This window comes from Macaca fascicularis, chromosome 7 (genome assembly GCF_037993035.2).
Source record: "Macaca fascicularis isolate 582-1 chromosome 7, T2T-MFA8v1.1".
Lineage (NCBI taxonomy): Eukaryota > Metazoa > Chordata > Mammalia > Primates > Cercopithecidae > Macaca > Macaca fascicularis.
In genome coordinates, this window is record NC_088381.1 from 174,531,316 (window position 1) to 174,551,976 (window position 20,661).

At 38.4% G+C, this 20,661-nt stretch overlaps 1 long non-coding RNA gene across 3 annotated transcripts in view; it reads left to right on the forward strand.

Moving 5' to 3' along the window:
* Positions 1-17,920, forward strand: part of LOC123574723 (uncharacterized) — a 39,005-nt gene extending 21,085 nt beyond the window's left edge. The window contains exon 2 of one of the 3 annotated variants that reach the window (XR_010587868.1): positions 12,384-17,920. This is a non-coding gene — a long non-coding RNA (uncharacterized lncRNA). Of the gene's footprint in view, positions 1-857 lie in introns of all 3 variants that reach the window. The other 2 variants (XR_010587867.1, XR_012416218.1) reach the window with 2 other exon arrangements.
* The last annotated feature ends 2,741 nt before the right edge of the window (positions 17,921-20,661 follow it).

The following is a 20,661-nucleotide window of genomic DNA, read 5'->3' on the forward strand; positions in this document are numbered from 1 at the left end:
ATCTGACAAATCCAGTTATCGCAGCACCATTTACTGAATACAGAGTTTTTTCCCCATTGCTTGTTTTTGTCAGCCTTATCAAATATCAGATCGTTTATGTGTGCAGGTTTATTTCTGTTTCCTATTTTGTTCCATTTTTCTGCATGTCTGCTCATGTACCAGTACCAAGCTGTTTTGGTTACTGTGACTTTATGGTGTAGTTTAAAGTCAGGTATCAGGGTGCTTCTGTCATGATTCATTCTGCTTAGAATTGCTTTGGCTACTCAGGGGCTTTTTGATTCCATATAACTTTTAGAATATATATACTTTTTTTTCTAATTCTGCGAAGAATGATGGTGGTAGTTTTACATAAATAGTATTGAATCTGTAAATTTCTATTGGCAGTATGACAATTTTTACAATATTGATTATTCCAATCATGAGCATGAAATGTTTTCCCATTTTTTATGTCATTTATGACTTATTTCTGCTGTGTTTTGTAGTTCATATTGTAGGGATCTTTCACCTTGTTTGTCATCTGTATTCCCAGGCATTTCCTTTTCTTTGTGGATATTGCAAGTGGGATAGGACTGTGTTCTTGATTTCACTCTCAGCTTGGATGTAGTTAGGATACAGAAATGCTAGTGATTTTGTACATTGATTTTGTATCTCGACATTTTACCAAAGTTGTTTATCTATTCTAGAATTATTTTGGCAGAGTCCTTAGAATTTTCTAGGTATATAATTATATCATCAATTTGGACAGATACATTGACTTCTTTTCCTGTTTGGATTCTGTATTAGTCCATTCGCACACTCTAAAGAAACACCTGAGACTGTAATGTATAAAGATTTTTAATTGTCTCGTGGTTCTGCAGGCTGTACAGGAAGTATGACTGAGGGTGGCCTCAGGAACCCAACAATCATGACAGAAAGGGAAGCATCATGTCTTACAGAGCAGGAGAAGGAGGAAGAGAGAGGAATGAGGTGACACACACTTTGAAACCAGATCTCCTGAGGACTATCACCAGAACAGCACAAGAGATGGAGACCCATCCTCATGATAGAATCATCTTTCACCAAGCCCCACCCCCAACACTGGGAATTACAATTTGACATGAAATTTGAGTAGGGGCACTAGTACAAACCATATCAGCTGCTTTTTATTTTTGCTATTACCTGGTTGCTCTGACTAGGATTTTCAGTGCTATGTTCAATAGGAGTGGTGAGAGAGGGAATCCTTGTCTTGTTTCAGTTCTCATGGGGTTTGAGCCTTTGTTCACTCAGTGTAATGTTGACTGTAGGTTTGTCATAGATGGCTCTTATTATTTTGGGGTGTGTTTTTTGATGCCTACTCTGCTGAGGGTTTTCATTACAAGTGAGTGTTGGATCACATCAAAAGCTTTCTCAGCATCTATTGAGATAACATGGTTTTTGCCTTTATTCTGCTTACACAATGAATCAGTTATTGATTTGTGGATGTTGAATAAACCTTGCATCCCAGTGGTAAAACCCCCTTGATCATGATGTATTACATTTTAAAATGCTTCTGGATTCCATTTGATAGTATTTTGTTGAGAACTTTTAGGTCTATGTTCATCAGGAATATTCATATGATATTTTCTTTAATTATGTGTCTTCCTGATTTTGTATGCCAAGAGGAAACAGTGAAGAAAGACAGTCTCCTCCATAAATGATGTATAACTGGACATCCATACGCAAAAGAAATAAAATTAGACCTTCTCTTACACCATGTACAAAAATCAACTAAAAATGAACATAACCTGAAACCGCAAACTCATAGACAGCATGGAAAAAACTTCCTGTCAGTGATTCAGAAATGATTTATTTGAATTTAATAGCAAAAGCACAGGAAAAAAATATGCGCAAATATTAAACGACCTGATAAAAGGGAAAAAACCTTGATAGACTTTTTTTTCAGATAACACACTCATGAAAAACTGAGCCTAAAAAGGTTCTCAACATTACTAATTTTCAGAGAAATTCAAATCTAAAGCACAATGAAATATTTCCTCAAACCACTTAAAATGGCTATTATCAGGAAGACAAAATATAACAAGTGTTCGCAAGAATGTGGGGAAAGGGAATACTCATATGGTGTGGTAGGATTGGTTACTCAATAAATTGAAAAATAAAGTTATATGATCTGGTGATCCCACTTCTTGTTATATATTCAAATGAAATAAAATTATTATGTTAAACACACGTTCCCTGCCAGATTATTTATAATAGTGTAGATTTGTGAAAGAGTTTAATGACCATAGAGTAATGAATGTTTAAAGAAAATGTGTACACATAAAACCTGAATTTTATTCAGCTTTGAAAAGAAGGAAATTCTGGCATTTGCAGCAACACGGATGGGCCTGGAGGACATGATGCTAAGTAGAATACGCCACATGCAGAAAGACAAATGCTGCATGATCTCATTTACATGCGGGATCTAAAATACCCAAGCTCTTGAAAGCAGAGAGTAGACTAGTGGGTCCCAGGACCTGAGAGGAGAGGGAAATCGGGTGATGTTGGTCAAAGGGTACAGAGTTTCAGTTGTGTGGGTGAATGAGTTCTGGAGATCTAATGTACACCAACTTTCCTGTATTTACTACTGTATTGTAAAAATGATTTTTGCTAAAAGGGTAGATCTTAGGTGTTCTCATGAGACACACACACACACACAAACTCACATGCAGTACATTTTAAAAATAATAAAATGGTCTGGGCGTGGTGGCTCACTTCTGTAATCCCAACACTTTGGGAGGCCAAGGCAGACAGATCTCTTGAGGTCAAGTGTTCAAGACCAGCCTGGCCAACATGGCGAAACTGTCTCTACTAAAAGTACACACACACAAAAAGAGCCGGGTGTGGTGATGGGCACCTGTAATCCCAGCTACTTGGGAGGCTGAGGCAGGAGAATCACTTGCACCCAGGAGTTGGAGGTTGCAGTGAGCCGAGGTGGTGCCATTGAACTCCAGCCTGAACGACAAGAGCAAAAGTTCGTCTCAAAAAACAAACAAGCAAGCAAAAAATGGTAGCTCTGTGAGATGATGAATATACAGATTACCTTGACTATGATGAACATTTTACAATGTGTATCTGATATGGTTTGAGTCTGTGTCCTGGCCCAAATCTCATGTTGTATTATAATCCTCAGTCCTGAGGTGGGACCTGGTGGGAGATGACTGGGTCATGGGGCAGGGCTTTCATGAATGGTTCAGCACCGACTCCTGATGTTGTTCTCATGGATGTGCATGAGTAATCACAAGATCTGGTTGTCTAACAGTGTGTAGTCCCCCCCACACGCCGGCCTGCTTCCTGTGGCTACTGTTCTGGCCATGTGATGTGCCTATCCCCTTTGTGTTCTGCCATGATTCTAACTTTCCTGAGTCTCCCCAGAAGGAGAAGCCACCGCACTTCCTGTACAGCCTGCAGAACTGTGAGCCAATTAAACATCCTGGTTTTTTTCAAATTACTCAGTCTCAGGCATTTTATATAGCGGGGTGAGGATGGACTAATAGATACCAAAACAAGAAGTGGTGCACCTTAAACCTATACATTTTTAAAAAATATTTTATTTCTACCTTAATAAAACTGACAAAATTTAAACTTACTCTTACAACAAAGAAAAACGTATTTCATATTTTCTCAACAAAAGTGAGACAACATAGTTAGAAAAACTTACACTAAGGTACTTATAACAGCTTTGCTTATAATATTCATATACTGGAAACAAATATAAAGCCCATTGACAAAAAATAGATCAATATATTGTCATATATTTACTTAATGGACTGTCTCAGATATAAAATCTCTGTCCTTCCTCCCTCTCTCTCTCTCCATATACACATGAAGACTTTGAGGTTTCATATCAGAGTGAGCCCATTAATTGAATGAATGACACTATGTTGATCTAATTTCATACATTAAATAACATGAATTAACCTAAAAAATAGCAAAGTAGCCCCTTACCAAAAAAAGGTCTATAATGTTTGAATCCATTTATATGAAGCTCAAAACAGGAAAAAATGGATCTATAGTGTCAGAAATCAAAACATTTCCCCATATAGGTGTTGACCACAGGCACGAAAAAGACACATGTTGGGGAGATGGACTTGCTCTTCAGGCTGCCTTAGGTGTTCGGGACAAGGGTATTCACATTTGCCAGAAACTCTTTAGTGACACATTTCAGATCTATGCATTTTTTCTCATATGTAAATTTTATCTCATAAAAACAAAAAATTAAAAACTGTAGAATAGTTTAAAATTCAGTAAATAATACAATGAATATTAAAACCCTATCCAAAACATGAACATTATTATATGAATAAAATGTATTTCAGTATACCTCCTAAAGTTAAATCCCAGAAATAAGATAACAGTAACACCAGAAACTTAATAATTAATTAAGCATACATTTCATAGAGAAGAAAAAATAGTCAAGACAGATGGAACATGTAGTTTTTTCCAATCATATATCATTAAATTATTTATACAATATTTAACCTGTGTCATTAGTATAAATTGTTAATATTTTGTGTGGTGTTATAACTGAGAACAACTTTTAAAGAAGAGAAGGATATTTGAGAGCATGTGAACTAAATTGAATGCATTCTCAATGCTGGTCCAACGCTTACACCTCAAAGTTCTAATGATACCCTGGTTTTGAGTGGGACTCTGGAAAAATTATTTTTAAGGGATAAATTAAAAGAATAATCTGTAATACAGAGGCGTTGGCATTCCATGTCAGAAAAAAACTGAAAATATGTAATACATATAAAGTCCTGAATAGAAACCTTGAGGCATAAGGAGCATCTCATGTATAGTAGGCTGCAATGTGTTTACTCTCAAAATTATTATCTTTATGTTGTTTTGAAAAACTAAAGCAAAGCATAATGAAATTCAGTGTTTTGTGCTTATCTGTTACAACAGCATGTTGAGAAAACTGAACAGCCTTGTAATCCTGAGGAGATGGCCTAATCCAAGGAGAGGCCTCAGATTAAAAAATACGTAATTAAAATTTCATTGGAAATTGAGAAATTTTGGTTGTACTCCATATGTTGATGGGGTACAAAGCTGTGTTATGACTTATAAATGCGATATGGAATAATTGAATCGAGCTAATTGACATATATATCATCTCGAGTCCTCAAATACTTACCATTTTTTGGTGACAAGAACATTTGGAATTTGTTCTTGGCTGTTTTGAAATGACCAATACACAATATTGCAACCTTGTAAGACTCCAGAGTCCTGCAAACACAAACCCGTTCCCGGCAGCTGAGAAAGGAAATCAATCCTTCCCCTGCACAGGTCCCGTCCTCAGTGGGTTCCCCGCGCCCCCTGGTGGCCACGCGCACCCCTGCAGGGAGGTTTGTGTCTGGGCTCACACTGACCTCCCCTCGCTGTGTCTCTAGTACAGTAATACACAGCCGTGTCCTCGGTTTTCAGGCTGCTCATTTGCAGATACAGTGTGTTCTTTGAATCATCCCTTGAGATGGTGAATCTGCCTTTCACAGACGCGGCGTATTCTGTTGTGTAACTGTTAGCTTTGTTTCTAATACGGCTAACCCACTCCAGGCCCTTCCCTGGAGCCTGGCGGACCCAGTCCATGTAGTGGTCACTGAAGGTGAATCCAGAGGCTGCACAGGAGAGTCTCAGGGACCCCCCAGGCTGTGCCAAGCCTCCCCCAGACTCCACCAGCTGCGCCTCACACTGGACACCTGCAAACACAGAGACACCCTGGTCAGAAACTGCCACACATATCCACTGTTTCTCTCACTCATATCCACTCACACTGAACATCTCTAGTTCTCCCTAAATCACCTTTTAACATAGCAACAAGGAAAACCCAGCTCAGCACAAACTCCATGGTGAGTCTTCTGTGTTTGGTGCTGATCACCAAATGAAAACACCTGAGAATTCGGGGCTGGACTCTGCCATCAGAGCTGCAGGGTCAGGGCTGGGCTGGATTTTATCAGCAGAGGGAGGACCCTATTTGCATGTCTCCTGCTATATAGCAAGCTCTGGGGTGGGACGCCTGAGAGGAGAAGGCAGTGTCCAGAGCGGATGAGAGTGTCCTGGAAAACATGGGCACTAATCCTATCTCTCAGGAAAGTATAACTTCAGATTATGTGATTGTGCCTTGATAATCATTTAGCAGTCATCTTATTTTATTTTTACATATTTGCAGAATATATTAATTGAAGTGTCAGTGTTACACTTTAAAGAAGATAAATTACATACAGAACAGAACAGTTGTGCAATGTGTCCAATATCACACATCTGGCCAGAGTTAGCCCTGTTGTCTGTGCCTGTGCCTCTAAACACTGGAGGAGACTGCTCCCCTGAGACAACTCCAGGGCGCTGTGGGACATGCCTGTCATAACAACTTTATGTGATTTTGCTTCCCTAATTTTTGAGGTGGGGCCTGGTGGTTGTAGCATGGGGGTGGATTTATAATTAATGGTTAGCACCATCCCCTTGCTGTGATAGTAAATGAGTTCGCATGAGCTTTGGTTGTTTAACAGTGTGTAGCAGCTCCACGCTCACTCTTTCTTTGCTTCTGCTCCCACCATATAAAATGGCTGCTCCCCTTTTGCCTTTCACTGTCATTGTAAATTTCCTGAGGCCTCTCCAGAAGCTAAACAGATTTATCATCATGCTTCCTGTACAGCCAGCAGAATCATGAATACATTAAACATATTTTCTACATGAATTGCTCAGTTTCAGGTATTTCTTTCTAGCAATGTGAGAACACACAAGTAAACTGGAAATCTCCCTCATTTCACCAGGGTTCCCGCAGCCTGCAACCCCCCAGCTAAGGAGGGGGATGGTCCAATCTCCATCACTGACACCATCGAGGTGCTGCCTCAGGCCCAGATGGTTTGTGATGGATGTCAGTTTACTAATGTTGAGTTCTGGGAGTATAATGCCCTCCTCCCCCCGCATGCCTCACAGATGAAGAAGCCATCCTGTGATCAACTCTCTACTTCTGTCTGAGTGCATTTCTAAGTGTCAGCAATTCTGCAGTGGTGGAATCCACATTGTGGTGTGCTTCCTTATTTCAGGTGAGGAAACGTCTTCGGAGGCTAGTCTCTGCTGGTACATTTGGCCCATTTTTACCTTGGTGGTAGCCAGCAGATGTGTAGAGAGGACAGGGACCCCCATGGACTTATCCCAATCTTCATCCTCCTCCCCGTAGAGCTCTTCATGGGAACTGGGTCTTAGAGTCCCATGACAATTTAGTCATCATAGCCCTAACTAATTTGCGTATGGTCAGAAATCCTTCAAATGTGCTACTCAACAAGCCGCAGTCCCCAATTCACCATTCTGCTTCCATAGGCAGGACAGAAAGTCTCTTGATTAGTCTGAGCTGGTGTGGCATGTTTTTCTAGGAGTAGCTCTTCTTATGACTGATACACTGTAGCCTACACGGTGAGCTCTCAGTGGCTGCTCAGAGTGGAGTCAGGAGGAACCAGCCACCTGAAGACGCAACATCTTGGGCATCTGACTTTCACTTTGTAAGATGCACCCACTGAAGTGGTTCTTCCAGGACTTTTGGTGTTTGGCAGGATCCCCATACTCACGCACTGGGCCCCATCCATCATGGATAGATGTTGGGCCCTACATAGAAATTAACAGCCTGCACAGGGTTTTTGCAGGGGTCTCCTCTTTTTAGATTTCCATTTTCTGGGTGATCATGTGATTTTTTTGACGTGTTTTCCAGGTTCACTGGGTGTCACACCAGACCAATATTGACTCCAATAGGACTGGCATCATGTACAACAGACCAAGGAAATAAACCCAGATCAGTGAACAAGACATAGAGTTTATTGAGGACTTTCATACAGTGTGGCTCAGAAACAGCAGGCTGGACAAGAAAACTACAACCATTTGACACAAAGCATGCAGCTTATGTAGTCATTTTTACTTAACACCCTCCATCTATCAACTCCATTTAACCCAAAATAAACAGCCTCTATCACCTGTAAGTCCTGTGTTCTAAGGGATATGCCAGGAGTTTGGATGTTATCCATTGATTAAAAAATGAGTCTCTGGGTACTCCACTCCTGGATTCCTCAGCTTGGAACTTGAAACGTACATTTCTTTTTTCTTTTCTGATTATTCTGGCTAGGACTTTCAGTAATATGTCGAATAGGAGTGGTGAAAGTGTGCATTCTTGTTCACATTCTTCAGGAATATTTTTGCAACTTTTTCTCATTCTGTATGATGTTGTTTTGTTGTACGTGGCTTTTTTTTTCCAGTTAAAGTCATTCATTCCTTCACTACCAAGTCCAGCACATTGAATAAATCAGTTGCATAGGTTTTTACAAAATTTAAGAAGATCCCTGTTCTATTGATTTAAGAGTTTTTGTTGGTTTTTGTATGTGGCTTTTATTATTTTTAGTTAGGTTTCTTTGATGCTAAGCTTGTTGAGGAATTTTTCACGAAGGGACATTGAATTTTATTGAATGACTTTTTTGCATCCATTGAGATGGTCTTATGTTTTTTGTTTTTAATTATGTTGTATGTTGAATCATATTAATTGATGTGTCTATTTGAGACAAGATTTGCATCCCCAGAATAAAAGCCAGTTGGTCATGAGGTATTATCTTTTTATTGTGCTGTTGTTTTCAGTTAGCTAGTATTTTGTTTACTATTTTGTGTCTACGTTCATTAGGGACATTTCCCTGTAGCTTTTTGTTGTTGTAGTTGTATCCTTGCCTGATTTTGGTATCAAGTGATACGAGTTTTTTAGACAAAGCTGGGAAATAATCTCTTTAATCTTTTGGAATATTTCCAGTAAGAATGGTACATCTGGTAAAATTAGACCTTGAATTTATCTGGTTCTGGGCTTTGGGGGTTGGGAGATTTTCAATTTCTGATTCAATCTTATTACCAGTATTGGTTAATTTAGGATTTATTTTCCTTCCTCATTTAATTGTGGGGGGTGTTGAATATTTCCAGAAATTTATTGATTTCTTCTAGATTTTCTAGCTTGTGAGCATAGAGATATTCAGTATATTTTGATAATCTTTTGTATTTTCGTTGGGTCAGTTGTAATACCAGCTTTATCGTTTCTGCTTGTGCTTATCTGAATCTTCTGTGGTTTTTTTTTTTTTTTTTTTTTTGGTTGACCTCGTTAGTGCTCTATCAATTGTGTTCATCTTTTAAAATAACCACATTTTATTTTGTTGATTTCTTATATTTTGCTTTTTTGTTTCAATCTTTTTTAATTCTGCTATGATCTTTATTTATTTTCTTCTTCTAGCTCTGGGTTGGTTTGTTCTAATTTATCTAGTTCCTTTGAAGTAAATCAGTAGACTGCAGTTTGTAATCTATTTTTTAGTAGACATTTAGAACTATAAGCTTCCCTCTTAGTACTGGTTTTCCTGTATCTCAGAGGGTTTGGTATGTTGTATCTTCATTTTTCTTTGTATTTTTAAAAATTAATATCTTAATTTTATTGGTGAGCCAATGATTGGTCAAAATTGTGTTGTTAAATTGCCTCATATTTTTAGTTTCAACAATTTTTTGCAATTGATTTTTAGATTTATTCCATTACTGTGCAATAAAGAACATCTAGAATCTAACAAGAACACAAACAACTCAACAACAGCAACAAATAAATAAATTATACCATTAAAATGTGGGCAAAAGACATCAATAGACATTTTGTGAAGAAGATATTCAAATGGCAAAAAAGCACATGGAAATAAAAAGCTGAGGCCGGGCGCGGTGGCTCAAGCCTGTAATCCCAGCACTTTGGGAGGCCGAGACGGGCGGATCACGAGGTCAGGAGATCGAGACCATCCTGGCTAACACGGTGAAACTCCGTCTCTACTAAAAAATACTTGGCCGGGCGCGGTGGCTCAAGCCTGTAATCCCAGCACTTTGGGAGGCCGAGACGGGTGGATCACGAGGTCAGGAGATCGAGACCATCCTGGCGAACACCGTGAAACCCCGTCTCTACTAAAAAATACAAAAAACTAGCCGGGCGAGGTGGCGGGCGCCTGTAGTCCCAGCTACTCCGGAGGCTGAGGCAGGAGAATGGCGTAAACCTGGGAGGCGGAGCTTGCAGTGAGCTGAGATCCGGCCACTGCACTCCAGCCCGGGCTACAGAGCGAGACTCCGTCTCAAAAAAAAAAAAAAAAAAAAAAAAAAAAGCTGAACAACACTAATCATCAGATAAATGAATATTAAATCAACAGTGAGACACACTTTACATCAAAGTGCCTATTATTATGAAGTCAAAAAATTATAGATATGGATGAGAATTCAGAGAAATCACATTTATACACTGTTGTTTATAATGTAAATTAGTGCAAACTGTGTGAAAAAAATTGCAAAGACTTCTCTACTAAAAATAGATGTATCAATCAGCAATCCCACTCCATGATATGTACCCAAGAAAATAAATCATTGTGTCAAAAAATGCCTGCACTCTTATGTTCATTGCAGCACTATTTACAATAACAAAGATATAGAGTTAACCTAAGTGTCTAGGAATGGATAATTGGATAAAGAGGATGTGGTGTATATACACAATGAAAAATAATTTCATCATAAAAAAGCATGAAATTATATCTCCAGCAGCAATATGGATGGAACTGGAGGTCATTGTCTTAAGTCTAACAACTCATAAACAGAAAGCCAAATATGTCTTTTTCTCACTTATCAGTAGGAGCCAAATAATGGGTACACATAGACACAGAGACTTGAATAATAGACATGGGAGACTCATAAGATTTGAGAATGAGATCAATGATCACTTAATGGTTCCAAGGTACTATATCTGGTGAGCTTACTTTAAAAACTCAGACTTCATCACTATGCAATATATTTATGTAACACAAATGTATCCCACATAATTATTTAAAAACTTAAAAAGACTATTAGCCTTTTGTCAGATGAGTAGATTGCAAAAATTTTCTCCCATTCTGTAGGTTGTCTTTTCACTCTGATGGTAGTTTCTTGTGCTGTGCAGAAGCTCTTTAGTTTAATTAGATACCGTTTGTCAATTTTGGTTTTTGTTGCCTTTGCTTTTGGTGTTTTAGACATGAAGTCCTTGCCCATGCCTGTGTCCTGAATGGTATTGCCTAGGTTTTTTTCTAGGGATTTTATGGTTTTAGGTCTAACATTTAAGCCTCTAAACCATCTTGAATTAATTTTTGTATAAGGAGTAAGGAAGGGATCCAGTTTCAGCTTTCTACTTATGGCTAGCCAGTTTTCCCAGCACCATTTATTAAATAGGGAATCCTAATATCCGGAACCTACAAAGAACTCAAACAAATTTACAAGAAAAAAACAACCCCATCAAAAAGTGGGCAAAGGATGTGGACAGACACTTCTCAAAAGAAGACATTTATGCAGCCAAAAGACACATGAAAAAATGCTTATCATCACTGGCCATCAGAGAAATGCAAATCAAAACCACAATGAGATACCATCTCACACCAGTTAGAATGGCAATCATTAAAAAGTCAGGAAACAACAGGTGCTGGAGAGGATGTGGAGAAATAGGAACACTTTTACACATTGGTGGTACTGTAAACTAGTTCGACCATTGTGGAAGACAGTGTGGCAATTCCTCAAGGATCTAGAACAAGAAATACCATTTGACCCAGCCATCCCATTACTGGTGATATACCCAAAGGATTATAAATCATGCTGCTATAAAGACACATGCACACGTATGTTTATTGTGGCACCATTCACAACAGCAAAGACTTGGAACCAACCCAAATGTCCATCAATGACAGACTGGATTAAGAAAATGTGGCACATATATACCATGGAATACTATGCAGCCATAAAAAAGAATGCATTCATGTCCTTTGTAGGGACATGGATGCAGCTGGAAACCATCATTCTCAGCAAACTATCACAAGAACAGAAAACCAAACACCATATATTCTCACTCATAGGTGGGAACTGAACAATGAGATCACTTGGAAACAGGAGGGGGAACATTGTCCGGAGCTGCACGCCCCAGCCATAGCGAATAATAATTAAAGATTAAACGCCTGAGCTATATTCATTTCCACCCCACACCTTCTCCCTAGATTTACCTTCTTCCCTGTATTAATACCGCCATTTAAAGATGGCGCTCTTCCTGCTTCTTCTTCACTCACTCTTCCCGCGCGGCAAAAATTGTTACTTAGTTGTTACTTAACAGCGCAAGGGCAACATGACGTCGGACCAGAGAAACCGAAACTAACCTGGCCACGCCTTCGGCAATGAGATCATTTCCGCCTTAGCCCAACCCCTTCCCCTCCAAGTGTATATAAGGCAGTGCATTACCGCCATTAAACGAGACTTGATCAGAGCACTGTCTTGTCTCCATTTTTCGTGTCTCTTGTTCCCCAAATTCCCACCCCCTCCTCCAGGGCCTGCTCTGACTATCCCGCGGGCCGGGATAGAACATCACACACTGGGGCCTGTTGTGGGGTGGGGGAAGGGGGGAGGGATAGCATTAGGAGAAATACCTAATGTAAATGACGAGTTAATGGGTGCAGAACACTAGCATGGCACATGTATACATATGCAACAAATCACACGTTGTGCACATGTACCCTAGAACATTAAGCATAATTTTAAAAAAAGAAAAAAAAAACTTAAAAATGCAAAAAAAACACAAAAAAATTGGGATATGTCAAAAAGATGAAGGGGGCAACTGGAAGAAGCTCCCATTTTCCAAAGAGCTGGAAAAATTTGAATAATATAACACGGAATTTGATTTTGACCAAAGTATTAAATATTTATAAAAACATACTGTTAATAAATGAATAATTAAAATATATGAGAGAAAAAGGATGTTTATCTAAAACAGTATAATTACACAAAATTTTGTTGGTATTTCTTCATTCAAAGAGTTGGAGTTTAACCTGCATCTGTGAATTATGGCATAGGCTTTGGCACATGATAAAAATTCTTGCTCGCTTTAAACTTCTGAAATTTTAGATATAATACCAAAACATGAAGAAAAAGTAGAAAATTTCACAGGGTCAACATTTTGTTTAATTATATGAAAAACACTCTTATGTAGTAGTGTAGCGACAAGTCTCAGAGCCAGTAATTCTTTGCCATGGCCAATGCAGAGAAGAGTATTCCTAGGTTGTCTTTCTAGATTTTTTTGTAGTTTGAAGTCTTAGTTTAAAGCTATAATCCATTTTGAGTTAATTTTCTTTTTCATGTGGTGATAGTTAGGAGTCAAGTTCCCGTCTTCTGCATATGGCTAGCAGGTTATCTCAGCACCATTTATTGACTAGGTTGTATTTTCCCCATTGCTTGTTTATTTTTTTAAGGATTGTCAAAAAACAGAGTTGTAGGTTTTCAGCTTTATTTCTGAGTTTTCTATTCTACTTCATTGGTGTATGTGTTTGTTCTTGTACCAGTACCAAAAAGTTTTTGTTACTGTGGCTTTATAGTAGAGTTTAAGTCAAATAGTGTGATGTCCCTGGCATTGTTATTTTGGCTGAGGATTACTCTGGCTATTTTGGTTCTTTTTTGGTTACATACAAATTTTAGAATATTTTCTTATATTTCTCGAAGAATAAAACTGGTATATTGATAGTAATAACATTGAATCTGTAAAATTTGAAGGATAATATTGCCATTTTGTGATATTATTTCTTCCAATCCATGAGCATGGAATTTTTTTCAATTTCTTTGTTTCCTCTCTGATTTCTTTCCGAAGTGTTTTGTAGTTCTTCTTGTAGAGATCTTTCACCTCCTTGGTTAGCTGTATTCCTGGGTATTTCTATTTTTGTAGATGTTGTAAGTGGTACTGTGTCATTTATTTTTCTCTGCCTGGATGTCGTTGGTGTATACAGAAGCTACTGATTTTTGTATATTTTTTATGTGTCCTGAAACATCACCAAAGTTGTTTAGCAATTCTAGGATTCTTTTGGCAGAGTCTAGACTTTTCTATGCATAGGATCCTATCAACAGCAAAAAGAGACAGTTTGAAGTCTTATTTACTTATGTGAATGTCTTCTATTTCTTTCTCTTGTCTGATTTCTCTGGCTAGAACATCCAGTACAATGTTGAATAGGAGTGACAAGGCCGGGCACGGTGGCTCAAGCCTGCAGTCCCAGCACTTTGGGAGGCCGAGATGGGCGGATCACGAGGTCAGGAGATCGAGACCATCCTGGCTAACACGGTGAAACCCCGTCTCTACTAAAAATACAAAAATTAGCCGGGCGAGGTGGCGGGCGCCTGTAGTCCCAGCTACTCGGGAGGCTGAGGCAGGAGAATGGCGTAAACCCGGGAGGCGGAGCTTGCAGTGAGCTGAGATCCGGCCACGCACTCCAGCCTGGGCAACTGAGCGAGACTCCGTCTCAAAAAAAAAAAAAAAAAAAGAATAGGAGTGGCGAGAGTGGGTATTCTTGTTTTGTTCAATTATGAAGGGGAATGATTTGAGCTTTTGTTGATTCAAGTATGATGTTAATTGTGGGTTTGTCATACATGGTTTTTGTCATTTTAAGGTAAGTTTCTTTGATGTCTAGTCTGTTGAGGGTTTTTATCATGAAGAATGTTGAATCTTACCAAAAGTTTCTCTGGATCGATTGAGATAATCATATAGTTTTTGCTTTTGATTCTGCTTATGTGGTGAATCACCTTTATTGATTTGTGTATGTTGAAGTAGCCTTGCATGAAAGGAGTAAAATCTACTTGATCATAATGTAATAACTTTTTAATGTGCTGCTATATTCAATTTGCTAGTATTTTCTTGAACATTTTTAGGTCTATCATCAGGAATACTGGTTTGAAATTTCCCGCTTTTGTGTCTCTGCCAGATTTTGGTGTAAAAACTGGGCATACATATGCAGAAAAAAATGAGACTTTATTTCATATCATATACAAAAATCACCTAAAAATGCACTCAAGGCTTGAATATAATATGAAATCTAAAATTGTGAACTTATAGAAGAAAATAGAGAAAAAAGAAGCTTCCTGGAATTGATCTGGAAAATGATTTATTTGGATTTGATACCAAAATCACAGAAAAATATGTGGAACTATGTATCTGACAAATGGATCTACATAAATGTGTAAAGAACCCATACAATAGCAAAAAATAACTTGATTAAGATGGCAAAACTGTACGTAGACATTGTATTCAAGGGAAGACATATGCATGGCCAGCAGGACATGGAAAGGTGCTCCACATTGCTATTTATCAGGGGAATCCAACTCAAAACCACAATGAGATATCACCTCACATTAGTTACCATGACTATTATCATAAAGACAAAAGATAAAATGCTGACAGTTGGCTGGTGAAAAGGGAATTATTCAGTGGAGTGGTAGTAGAGGTTATTTTATAAATTGAAAGTAAAACTATTATGTGATCTGGTGATCCCACTTCTGGCTGTGTATTCAAAGGAAATAAAATCAGTAAGTAAAAAATATGTTTATTACAACGTTATTCACAATGGTCTAGAATTTTTTAAAGTTAATGACCATAGGCAAATGAGTGTATAAAGGAAATGTATATACATACAATGGAATATTACATGACCTGTAACAATGATGAAATTATAACATTTCCAACAACTTGGATGGGCCTGGAGGACATAATACCGAGTGGAATAAGCCAGACACAGAAAGACAAATGCTGCATTATCTCATTTACATGTGGAATCTAAAATATTCAAATTCTTAGAAGCAGAGAGTAGGAAAGTAGTTTCCAGGGCTGGGAGGAGGGGAAGCAGAGTGATGCTTGTCAAGGGCATAAAGTTTCAGTTGTGCAGGTTGAATGGGTTCTGGAGATCTAATGTAAAGCGCTGGGACTATAGTTATCAACACTGTATTGCAAACTTGATCTCTGGAAAAGGGATAGATCTCAGTTGTTCTCATCGGACACATACATAATAAAGGAGGAAAATGGTAACTGTGAGGTAATAGATATGCTATCTCCTTGGTCATAGTGAAAATTTTACAGTTTATACCGAAACACCAACTGGTGCACCTTAAATTATACAGTTTTATTGTCAATTATAGTTCCATAAAGCTGAATGAATTAAGCTTAGTTTTATGATGAAGAAATGTATATTTCCACATTTTCTCAATAAAAAATGAGAAAAGATAAATAGAAAAAATATTTATAGCAGCTTTGCTTATGATGTTAATAAATCAGAAAGAAATTCAAAGTACATTGACAGGAAAATGGATCAGCTTATTGTCATTTATTGCTAAATGGACTGACTCAAGTATAAAATTTCTCTCTCGCTGTCTCTCTCTTTCTCCATATATATCAAAACTTTGAGGTTTTATATCAGAGGCAGTCTGTTAAGTGACTAAATGTCAATATACAGATGCAGTTTTACATATGAAATAGCCTAAATAAACATCAAACATAAAAAAGTAGCCCTTTACCAGAAAAGGGGTCTATAATGGTTGAGTCCATTTATATGAAGCTCAAAACATGAACAATGAATCTACAGTGGCAGAAATCAAAACATTGTGTTAAATGTGGGAGCTGACTGGAAGCACAGAGAAGGCCACTTGTGCTGGGGGATGGGCCTCCTCTTCATCCGACCTTGGCTGTTGGAGACAAGTGTGTTTTTATTTGCCAGAAATCCTCTAATGGTACATTGCAGATCTATGCATTATTCCTTATATAGAAATTACATCTCATAAAAATGGAAAATTAAAAATACTGTATAAGAACTAGTTTAAAAATCAGTAAATAATGCAAATAATAAAATCATACTGAAAATGTGAATAATATAATATGAATTAATAAAATATACTCAACAATACCTGCTAGTATTAAATCCCAGAAATCAGAAAGATAAGGGTGACATCCAGTTATAATAACTTAATAAACATGCATTTCATAGAGAAAACAAACTGGTCAAAAAGATGTGGAACATGTATTTTGTTATAATCAAAAGTCATTAAATAATTGAGATAATATTTTAACCTATCTTATTAGTATTAATTACAAATATCATGTGTAAAATAGTAACTGGGAACACCCTTTGGGGAAATAAGGTATTTGAGAGCACAAGTACTAAGTTAAATATAGTCTCAATGTTTTTCCAGCTATTACTGCTGAAATTTCTAATTGTGCCCTGGATTTCTAACAAAATGAAGACCCCTGTGATCCCAAGGAGATGCCCTAATCCAAGGAGAGGGAGGCTCCAGGTCGTGTGGACTCAACACAGGGGACCTGCTTCTGTCCTTCATGGAGCTCCTCTCAGAAGCCTGCAGGAGGCAGGCGTGTGGATGGGTTTCTCAGGACAATCCAATCAGACCTGGTCAGGGAAAAAAAGATTATGACCTAGGATGGATTAAATAATTGTTTTGAAAAATGATAAATTATGGTTATATATATATGAGGTACAAAGCAATGCTGTGATATATTAATACAATATGGAATAATTAAATATAACTAATCAGCTTATTCATCACCTCAAAATCTTTTCATTTTTTGCATCAAGGCCATTTGAAATTTATCTATTTTGAAATGACCAATATATAATGTTTAAGTAAAGAAATAGATATTAATTAATATCAACAATGTAACATTTTTGAAATCAATTATGGATTATTCCAATAATTTATGTTTAGTTCTCAATAAGTTTGACCATTTAGGACATATTTTTAAAATTACTTTATTATAATGTTAAATATAAATGACTACACATTTATGCACAGGTTTGTGGTATTCAGACCTATGTCTAGAGGTGTAAATTTATGTTCCCATAGCTATGTAGTTGTTGATAGCAAGATATGTTAATAAAACTCTGGAAGAATAACTGCAAATAATTAGGAATAATTATTCCTTGAAAGTATATGTTTTTAAAAAATAACACTACATACAATGTTCAAAATTATTAAAACTTAAATACAAATGATAATAAATACATACTAAATAACAGTATAAAAATGTAACAACCTGTAAGATTCCAAAGTTCTGAAAACACAAACCTGACTTCTCCAGTTGAGAAGAAAGGAAACCTCCCCCTGGCACCTGCTCCTGGGAACGGTCCCGTCTTCAGTGGGTCCCGAGCGCCCCTGCAGGGAGGTTTGCATCTGGGCTCACACTGACCTCCCCTCACTGTGTCTCTAGTACAGTAATACACGGCCGTGTCCTCGGTTTTCAGGCTGTTCATTTGCAGATACACCGGGTTCTTTGAATCATCTCTTGAGATGGTGAATCAGCCTTTCACAGACGCGGCGTATTCTGTCGGGTAACTGTTAGATTTGCTTCTAATACGGCCAACCCACTCCAGTCCTTTCCCAGAAGCCTGGCGGACCCAGTGCATAGCAGAACTACTGAAGGTGAATCCAGAGGCTGCACAGGAGAGTCTCAGGGACCCGCCAGGCTGGACCAAGCCTCCCCCAGACTCCACCAGCTGCACCTCACACTGGGCACCTGCAAACACAGAGACACCCTGGTCAGAAACTGCCACACATATTCACTGTTCCTCTCACTCATGTCCCCTCACACTCAACATCTCTATTTCTCCATGAGTCCCCTTTTAAAATAGCAACAAGGAAAACCCAGCTCAGTACAAACTCCATGGTGAGTCTCCTGTGTTCAGTGCCGATCACCAAGTGGAGACGCCTGGGAATCCCAAGGCTGGGGCTCCTCTCCCAGAGCTGCAGGGTCAGGGCTGGGCTGCTTTTCATCAGCACCAAGGGGGATATTATTTGCATGTCTCCTACTATATGGCAAGCTCAGGGTGGGACGCCTGACGAGAGGGCTGTGCACAGAGTAGAGAGTGTCCTAGGGGAGATTGGTAGCAATCCTGTCATTCAGGAAAATATTATTTCATAGTATGTGATCATATCTCGATAATCATTTAGCAGTCATCTAATTTCATTTTTACATACTTGCACACTGTATTTCTGCTTACATATTTCTGAAGTCCCTTGGCTTGTCTGTTTGATGTCTCTGTCCTCGACACTGACACTGTGAAGGGTCTGATGTCATCGTTCACAGGGGCAGTCCTGGATGTACACACAGTTTCCATGGAAACGCTGTCATTTGGCAGTGTTGCCTTTGACAGCCTAATTCTACTTGACCATTTGTGTCTCTTAACATCCCATCTAGATGTTACACTGTGCTCATTTCTGGAATGAAGACATTGTTTTGTAACATAAATTGATCAACAATCTGATGCAATTAAATTTGGCTTCTTTTTGGGGCAGTTTTTGAGGTTTGTCCTGACCCCAAAATGTTATTTTTTTGAGGAAATGGAGTCTAGCTGTGTTTTCAGGCTAGGCTTGAAATCCTTGGCTCAAGTGATCCTCTCACCTCAAACTCCCAAGTAAATGGAACTCGAGGCTGTGCCACGGTGCCCAGCTGGTTATTCTTCAATTACAGTTTTTCTTATTCTGTCTGTTAAAAATGAGTGGACTGTTGTTTTCTATATTGCTCTCATGGAGGTATCAGCTTTCTATTAATTACTTACCATGAAAACCACTAACATTTTAGGTGAACTTTAGGGTTGAAAATACTCTCATTCAACTGCAAATCAAGGCACAGCCTTTAGAGAGAGCTTTGTATCACTGTTTTTATGCCCTGCCTCTATCACTATAAAAATATACCAGACTCTATCTTGGTGCAGAAGAAAGGGTTCAAGTATCTCAGAGGGACATTCCTGCTTTAAGTACAGAAAACTGCGTGGGAGTGGTGGACTCCTATGATCTCATTGTGCCTCTCCCAGGAAGCTCCCCAGAACCTCTGCCCCACAGGTGAGCTGGTGTGAGAATCACTGGGGTACACCAGTTTATGGCCTATAATACATGGCATAGAAACTCTGTCTTGTAAGTGAGGCTGGGAGGAGAAAGGCATCCACCAAATCACAGACTGGAATTTAGTCTCCGCCATAAAGACCCGACACCATGACGTCAACTGAGATCTGGGGGAGAGGGAAGCACCACCTTCTGCTCAGTTCAGCCCAAAGTCAAGATTCTGTGATCCTGAGATGTAAAGAAGAGGGTAATGCTCTTCTCTCAAGTATTCTGGGTCCTCACTGCACTTGCTGAGACTGAACTGCTGTGAGAGAATACCACGGACTGGGTGGCCCAGAAGTAACATAAATGTATATGTCCCGATTTTCAAGGCTGGGAAGTTCAAGATAAAGATGCGTTAGAGATTCGTATCTGGTGATGTCCCAATTCTTTATTTATAGATGGCCACCTTCCTACCATAACCATACCTGGTGGAAAGAAAGAGGAGCTCTCTGGGGTATCTTATCAGGGCACCAATTCCACTCAGGAGACGGTGCCTCAAAACTTTCAAAGGAGAATGAAGACCCCACCTCTACCACCATCACACTGGAGTTGAGATTCCAACATATGCCTTATGGGGGTCATAACCATTCAGTCAGTAGGAGCACATTATAACAATCAATGATTTTTATTTACTGCATGTTCTTAGAATAATTTGCTTTGATATTAAAGGCTGAGTTTTTATAATTTTTACCAGATGAGGTTGTTTCTTTGCAAAACTTGAAGTTTCTCAAGCCATCACCCTTGTAGTGAGATAACTCTATTCATATTCATAATTGAAGCTTCCTCATTAGGGCCATAAGCATTTTGAATGTTCTTCTCTTAAATCATTTCCCATGATAGAATAAACTTGTCCCCCCTCATAAGTATTATCATTTATTTAGAAATACACATTTTTTATATTTTAATATG